This window comes from Otolemur garnettii, unplaced genomic scaffold (genome assembly GCF_000181295.1).
Source record: "Otolemur garnettii isolate 467f Iridium unplaced genomic scaffold, OtoGar3 scaffold00010, whole genome shotgun sequence".
In the NCBI taxonomy this organism is placed as follows: domain Eukaryota; kingdom Metazoa; phylum Chordata; class Mammalia; order Primates; family Galagidae; genus Otolemur; species Otolemur garnettii.
In genome coordinates, this window is record NW_003852405.1 from 5,015,394 (window position 1) to 5,023,779 (window position 8,386).

Here is an 8,386-nt window from a genome sequence, read left to right on the forward strand (position 1 = left end):
GTGAAAGTAATTATAAAATATATATTTATATACAATGAGTTATTATTTTAGTATGTACATTTTCTGTTTTGAAATTTTTAGTGGTAGAAAACAGTACCCGTAGTTGCAATGTTAAAGTTACTCTGTATTCGGTATATTCTCTCCTATATGTGTTTACTGTTTTAATTGATGTAAAAAATTGATTATTACCATAGTGATTATTATATGACCCTTAATTAAAATGTAAGGGTTCACATATTTAGTCTTTGACTATTGTTGAAACTTATGTCTGAATTTGTATTCTGTAGAATTGACTGTTGCCTAATACCTTTGACTCTTGGTTTCTGATGGCTGTAAAATCAATTTCCTCTCGCCATCCTGATTGACACTTCAGAATATGAAAGTTTTTGTTAAGTTTTTGTTTTATAAAATCTTGCTAAAAATTCCCTTTGATGAGGGAAAATCATCATTTTGAAAATAAAATCGTTAAAGGCAATCCAATGTTTATGATTCTACATAATATCCAGATTACAAAGGAGAATTCTGTGAAACCTGACCTAACACTAACAAAGTATGATGGAACAAAGGAGGGCATTATTCTGAAAGGGAAAATGTTTATTCCTTTGGTAAAAAAGAAGATGGCATTTATAATTTTTCAGTCTCGAAAGACAGTATCACGTTTAGCATACTAATTAAAGAAAAATCAATCAGCTCTGACTTTAATGTCAGTAAATATGCCATTTTTAGTCATTACTAACTATAACAATGTTATTATCATAGTAATAAAGATTCCTGGACCTCAATAAATATTGTTTGAAGATAGCCGCTGTCAAAATATTTTTATTATATCCTTTCCTAAATATTCTATGCAGAGATAAAGTGTGCATAATTGCTTTTAATAGCTGATTGAAATTGCGTTGCACAGTTTAGTGTGAAAGCAAATGTTTTACTTACAAAATATCTTGGCAGGTGTGCTACCTCCTTATTTCCACAGCACTTCTCATATGTCTTTATGCCCATCAAACATTGTATTGTTATGAAATAGTTTTTTGCTACTAGAAAAACATATCGCAGGAACCATCCATATATATTTATCTTTAGATACTTTTTATGATTAGCGACAGCTTTGATGTCAGTAAATCAGTTTACACATTTGTTTCTGATTACAAGAAGGATAGATTCATGACCCTGGAATTTCTCAGCAAAGACATATAGACGATACAGGCTCAGAAGTTTACTGCTCTCCCCATTCTGTCTTTTTGCTCTGTAACCGTTAATGTTCCCAGCATAGAGGAGTGTGCCTATTTGCCGAAATACTCACATATAGTAGATAATAAAAATATTCTTGCTACCTATAGTCTAATGGATTCAAGTTATAGGATTATTTGTGCTTTTTTAGTAATTGCCTACTTATTACTGATACTGACAATTTTTTTTTTCTTTCAGTTTTTGGCCGGGGCTGGGTTTGAACCCGCCACCTCTGGCATATGAGGCTGGCACCCTGCTCCTTTGAGCCACAGGCACCACCCTGATACTGATAATTTTTATTGATCAAAAATTCATTCATGCCCAAATTTAGATTTAAAAATTTTTGAAACTTATGAGAGTAGATAATACTATATTTCTTGAATATTTTCTCATTCAAGTAATTTGACAGGACCTTCTGTAGGAATATTGTGCATTTTAGTTTTGGGAAGCGCTGTGGTAGATGTCACATTTCATTTTACCTCTTCAACACCGTGTAGCCTGTGTGAATCTTTGTTAAATTCAGAATGGAAAAATTAACATTTACAAAAACAGACATATGCTTACATTACATATTTTTGATTTTGTTAAATGATTAAAAATTGCCATTTGTAGGCGTCTTATTTCCAGTTCTTTGATGGATTTCTCTATTCTTGTTGTTTACCTACATTTTCTTTTCTTTACTTTTATACGCAGTCAGTTGTGCAGAGGTTACTGTTTAAAAAAAATTGATTTAAATACAGCTTTTCAAAAATGCTTACTGTTTTATCTAATTCACTTATAGTTAAATGTCAATAGATATAGGTTTTTTAATATTTTGGCAATATAAATTCCAAAAAAAGTCACAAAAAATTTCAACAAAAAGTATAATGCATCATTATGGCTAAAATTGGAAATAAAGCAGAGAAATATAAATGAATGAATTAAAAAATATGACTATCACCCAGTGACACCTACTAAAAAAATGTTTATCATGTGAATATTTTTATATAAATATACCTGCAAAATTGATAGGTTATATTACCTATTTTTAATTTACTAATATAAGTAAAATATCCTGTATTTATGTACTCTATCTCATTTCTTAGATAGAATTAAAAATTTGATTTCTAAAGTTCCATACATAGAAAAACAAAGCTTTATTTAGTATCTCTTATCTTGAACCTTAAGCTTATTGCCACTTAGGAATCATAAGTAGCATAGTGTGGAATATACCAGAATTTTAATTCTTTTTTTTTTTTTTTTTTTTTTTTTGATACAATGCCTCAAGCTGATCCCCTGGGCAGAGTGCCGTGGCATTACAGCTCACAGCAACCTCCAACTCCTGGGCTCAAGCGAGTCTCCTGCCTCAGCCTCCCAAGTAGCTGGGACCACAGTCGCCCGCCACAACGCCCGGCTGTTTTTTGGTTGCAGCCATCATTGTTGTTTGGCGGGTCCGGGCTGGGGATTCGAACCTGCCACCTTAGGTGTACGTGGCTGGCGCCTTAGCCGGTTGAGCTATAGGCGCCGAGCCAGAATTTTAATTCTTTAAGGTATTTATGATTAGATTATTTCCATTGGGTGAGTTTGTAACATTACTATATGAAGTATTGTGATATTTTTAAAGCTCTACGTACCTAATGTCACATTGCTCCACAACGTAGGAGAGGAGAAAAGGTTGTTGCCTACGTGTGTGTGATGAAAAATTATCAACAATGCTTTATTTACTTTTTGTAGGCTGAATTTATTTAAAGATACATATTTACTATTATTATTCTTTAAATGACTAATTGTAATGTAATTGCACATTTAATTAAGACATATCACTGATCTGTCAGAACTATTTATATAGTAAGTTATTTAAATTTAAATTACATATCTAAATATAATATACTGCAATATGAACACATATTATTGTCAAGTCCTTGCTCCTAAGGATTGGCATTAATTGCATAATTTGTTCCATCTTCCCACTAAGAACCATTCATTCAGCTTTAGGAAATTAAGTACTGATATGTGTGATCTCAGTGTGGGTCATCCTCTGTTGCAGAGAAGAGGCAGAAGGCATCTTTACACCTTTGCCGTGAATAGTATGAGGAAAACAAAGGAGAATGCTGTTGAAATGATAGTGTTAAAAGTGAGAATTAAAAATCATAGGCCAGTTTCCAAAATAGAAAAATATATAATTTGGACCGTATTCTTCTAAATTTATAGGGTTTCGCAAGTGAAATGGAAAGTAATATTGTAACGCATATTAAATTGAGAGAGAATAAGTATTTCTGTGAATAACTCTTTGTTTAGTGAATTCTGAATGCCTCATACTATTGATTCAAATTAAAATTCACCTTTATTGAATTATTCATAGGATAGGGGAAAAAAAGCATCTTTTCTTTCCTTTGAATATAGAAAATATTGGAATATAAGGGGGATACTATGTTGATACCATAGCGAAATGGTTGCAAGAATAAAGATGTCTCTATCCTGAAAAGAACATGTTTGCTATTTTCCTGAGGCTAATAGAAAGTTAATTGATTAAGTTAATTATTAAATTTATTAATATCAATGGGATTAATATTTTATATATAAGCTACAACCAGCAGTATTTAAAGTGATGTTTGAGGTTTATTTTCCATCATAGATTTTTACAAATTATTACCTTAGGCTGAGGATGTAATAATATGAAGCTTTAAATTAAGGAACATCTGAGTGAGGGCTGGAAGCACGACTTAGCATCTCAGAACGTGGTAGTGTGCTTGTCTGTGTTTGGATCAATGAAAAGCATATTGAGTAACAATGCCAAGCGCCCTTTATAACATGATTCGGATTATATGCTTTTGGGGTTTTCAATTATCTATCCAACAATTTCTTAGTTTAATAAATACCTAAGCTGTAATTCTCAGTACTTAAGAGGCCTTCATATATACTGAACGTTTTTGTTCCCACATTCCAAGCTGAACAGAACATAGAGATTCTGCTCAGTGTAGAAACACCTTCTCTTACTCACATGATTGTTAAGGCAGCTTAGAGAACTCACTGGATTTCACTTCGGCTTGTGTTTGTGTTCTGACTTGTCTAATTACCTGCAGGTTAAACATCTCCTCTGAGTTTCTGCATCTGTGGGATCAAATAACAGTCTGACTGGCTGTCCTAGTCTGCTAAGCTGCTATAAGAAAATAACCTAAGCTGGTTGGTTTATGAATAAGAGAAATGTATTTCTTATAGTTCTGGAGCTGGAGAGTCCGGGATCTAGGTGGCAGCAGGTTCAGTGTCTGGTGAAGGCTCATTTCTTTGTTCTTAGGTGACACCGACTAGCTGTGTTCTCATTTGGTAAATGAGCCAATGAGCTCGTTAGGGTTTATTTTATAAGGGCACTAACTAATACCTGTCATAAGGGCTGACACTCATGAGTTAACCACCTCTGTACAACCCCACCTCCCAGCACCATCCCATTGGCAACTCGTTTTCAACATAAGAATTTGGGAAACACAAATATTCAGCCCATAGCACTCATAGATTCATTGTAATGATGACACTTTTTAATCCTTGTAATTTGAAATTAACATTTTTGAATAAATGTTCAAAATGAATAAAAGTGGAAGGAAGCATACAGAAATGAAGACGAGGAAACTACAGAGTGAGAGCTGTTCACTTTTCAATACGTAGATGTAATTGCTTTATCTGTGCTTTGAGCTCCTGTGGGATGCAATATCAGAATCAGGATTTTCAAAGAAAGAATTTAACTATAGCCTTTGCCAACTGTATGCAACCAGGGATAGTAATCGAATCTTATAGATAGAATAAACAAGCACGCTAGAAAGGCATGAGATTGGTGACAAATGGAACAGCTAAAAAATAACTGTGTAACAATTACCAAAATTATTAAAATTTCTATAATTTCTGGAAAAGACAGTAGATAAACTATCATGACTTTCCTGCAGTTGTATATAAAGTTCATTGAGACTATTTCAAAAAAGAAATGGTTATTGAAAACTGTCAATACCAATAAAAGAAAATTGAAAAGAAAATGGGATCAAAACGAGTTATAAATTGAGACTTGAAACCTATTAAAGAAATCACTTATTTTAAAATTTATCTCATTAAGTTAGGCAAACACAGTAACAAATGAAATCATTAAATCACTAAAGCTTCTCAAAATGTTATTGTGAGCAATGTAAAACCTAAGAGTAAAAAACAACACTAAATTGTAACAGGAAATGCAAAAATGTAAGATTCAACTAACTTTTTTATCATTTATTAGTAGGCTTTGTGAATTGAGTTTTAATACTAAAAAAAGATATTATCAGAATAAATTCATTATGTGACATGATGGCATAAATTTCTTTTTTACTTTGTACCTTAAAGATGCACAAAATAAACTAATTTTTTTTTAAATGGGCGGTGCCTATGGCTTAAAGACGTAGAGTGCCAGCCCCACACGCCAGAGGTGGTGGGTTCAAATCCAGCCCCAGACAAAAACTGAAAAAAAAAAAAAAAAAAAAAACCCAGAGGAAATAATTTACATGCATGTAGGTCTTGAGATAAGTGAAGTGTCTGCGGTATGTGGAAGATTTTTGTTATTTTTGCAGAAGATATTGGAGATGGTATTCTATTGTAATAACAGATTGAGTTTTGTAATAGAACCAGAAATGACTTACCTGACACCCACAACCCATTTCCCTCACATACCTGATTCTGCTGGATTGGAAGTTCCAGACCTGCTGTCAAGGCCTTCTGTTGTCAGACCACCTGGTGACTCTCCTTTGAAGACACAGTCATGATCGGAAGTCCTCCAGGCCAGCACCCCAGCTCCAGCTGCCATTGCCAACCTCAGAGAAAGGTTCCCAGGTGTGCAGGGGGGTAAGCAGAGTCCAGCAGCCCTTTGAGGTTTAGCTTTGTATTTAAACAAACAAACAAACAAAAAACCTTGAAAATTATTTGTCATGATAAAAGTGAAACAAGAAAAATTAAAATATTTATTTCCAGGCCCCTCAAAAGATACAAAAGTTGATTATTGATATGTTGTTAAAATACAGGCGTATTTGCTATATATAGTCTATAGAAAATAAGAGATTAAAAAAAGAAATAAAACTTCTACGATGTGTTTTCTGAGATCACTGGTGAAATGTCTGTTGTTACTTGAGGCCACCGTGAAAGGTTGCATTCTTATGATGAAGTGGAGAACCTTGGGAAACAGTGCTAGTCTCTGATTTCTCATGTTTTAAAAAATGTTTCATATTGCAGCTTTTGTATTTCATTTTTGTGATTTCTAGAAATTTAAATAAAAAATTTATGAAATTCATTCATTCATTTTTAAGTCAGCTTATATTTATTTTGCTAAGTTTGAGCCACATGCAAAATCATGTTTGCCTCACAATTGGCTCTACACTAACCCTGCTTGAAAGATACATAATAAAAGTTTATCTTTATGGTTCTCAAATATATAATCACAGGCACCTAATCCATTTTTTTGAATAATTTTGAACTACTTTGCACCAATTATAAACATATTCTCCTGTGAAATAACAGTAGAATTCAATCCTATTCTGTTAAAGAAGATATATATATATATATGTATATATATATAAACATGTATATGTGTATATATGCACACACATGCACACTTCTATGCCAATATATGAAGTAAAAAGTCATTGGTGTTTATCTTTTTTTGTTATGACAATATTAATATTAGAACAAGAATAATAGAATGCAACATTTCTCATCAAAATAGGCATGCGGACTGCTATAACAAAATACAATAGATGGCACAATTTACAGGCAACAGAAATATATTTCTCAAAATTTTGGAGGATAGGAAATCTAAGATCAAGGAGGCAGGAGATGCCATGTCTAATGAGGGCCTGCTTTGTGGGTCATAAATGTCAATCTTCTCACTGTGCCCTCACTTTATAGAGAGATAGGGTTCTCTCCCAGCCCCCGTTTATAAGGGCTTTCCTCCAACTCTGAGGTTCTGCCTTTTTGACCTAATTACCTCCCCAAAGGCCACACTGCCTCACCTCAGCCTTTACGATGTGAACATACGAATATTGAGGGAACACAAACCGTCACCATAGCATAAAAATAACACAATCAGAACGCAAGGATTTTACCACAAATTATGAAATGGGATCAATAAATGACTCACACTCTCTTCTTCATTTTTCATTTTCATGATAATCATTTGAAGTAAACTTCGTGCTATCTCTTTCTGATTTAGACAACCAACTTTGAAAACAATAAGACATAGAGATGTAGGCTTCTTAATTACAGGTAATGCTCCAAAATACTATTGTAAGACCATTTGTGAATGAGTCCAAAGTAGCACCATTCAAATGAATGAACCACACAGATACACAAACACCTGCTATCTGTGTTGCGTTGTGTACGTGAGCACGTGAGTGGTACTGTCACTCTGTGTTGGGTTGTGTATGTGAGTGCGTGAGTGATGTGGTCACTCTGTGCTGCGTTATGCATGTGAGCACTTGAGTGCTGCTGTCACTCTGTACTGCATTGTGCATGTGAGTGTGTAAATGCTGAGGTCACTCTGTGTTGGGTTGTGCATGTGAGCACGTGAGTGCTGCGGTCACTCTGTGTTGGGTTGTGCATGTGAGCACGTGAGTGCTGCGGTCACTCTGTGTTGGGTTGTGCATGTGAGCACGTGAGTACTGCGGGTCACTCTGTGTTGGATTGTGCATGTGAGCACATGAGTGCTGTGGTCACTCTGTGCTGCCTTGTGCATGTGAGTGTGTGAGTGCTGCAGTCCTCTGTTGTATTGTGTATGTGAGCAAGTGAGTGCTGCGGTCACTCTGTTGGGTTGTGTATGTGAGCACGTGAGTGCTGCGGTCACTCTGTGCTGCCTTGTGCATGTGAGCCTGTGAGTGCTGCAGTCCTCTGTTGTATTGTGTAGGTGAGCAAGTGAGTGCTGCGGTCACTCTGTTGGGTTGTGTATGTGAGCACGTGAGTGCTGCGGTCACTCTGCGTTGGGTTGTGCATGTGAGCACATGAGTGCTGTGGTCACTCTATGCTGCCTTGTGCATGTGAGTGTGTGAGTGCTGTGGTCCTCTGTTGTGTTGTGTATGTGAGCGTGTGAGTGCTGCGGTCACTCTGTGCTGCCTTGTGCATGTGAGTGTGTGAGTGCTGCAGTCCTCTGTTGTATTGTGTATGTGAGCGTGTGAGTGCTGCG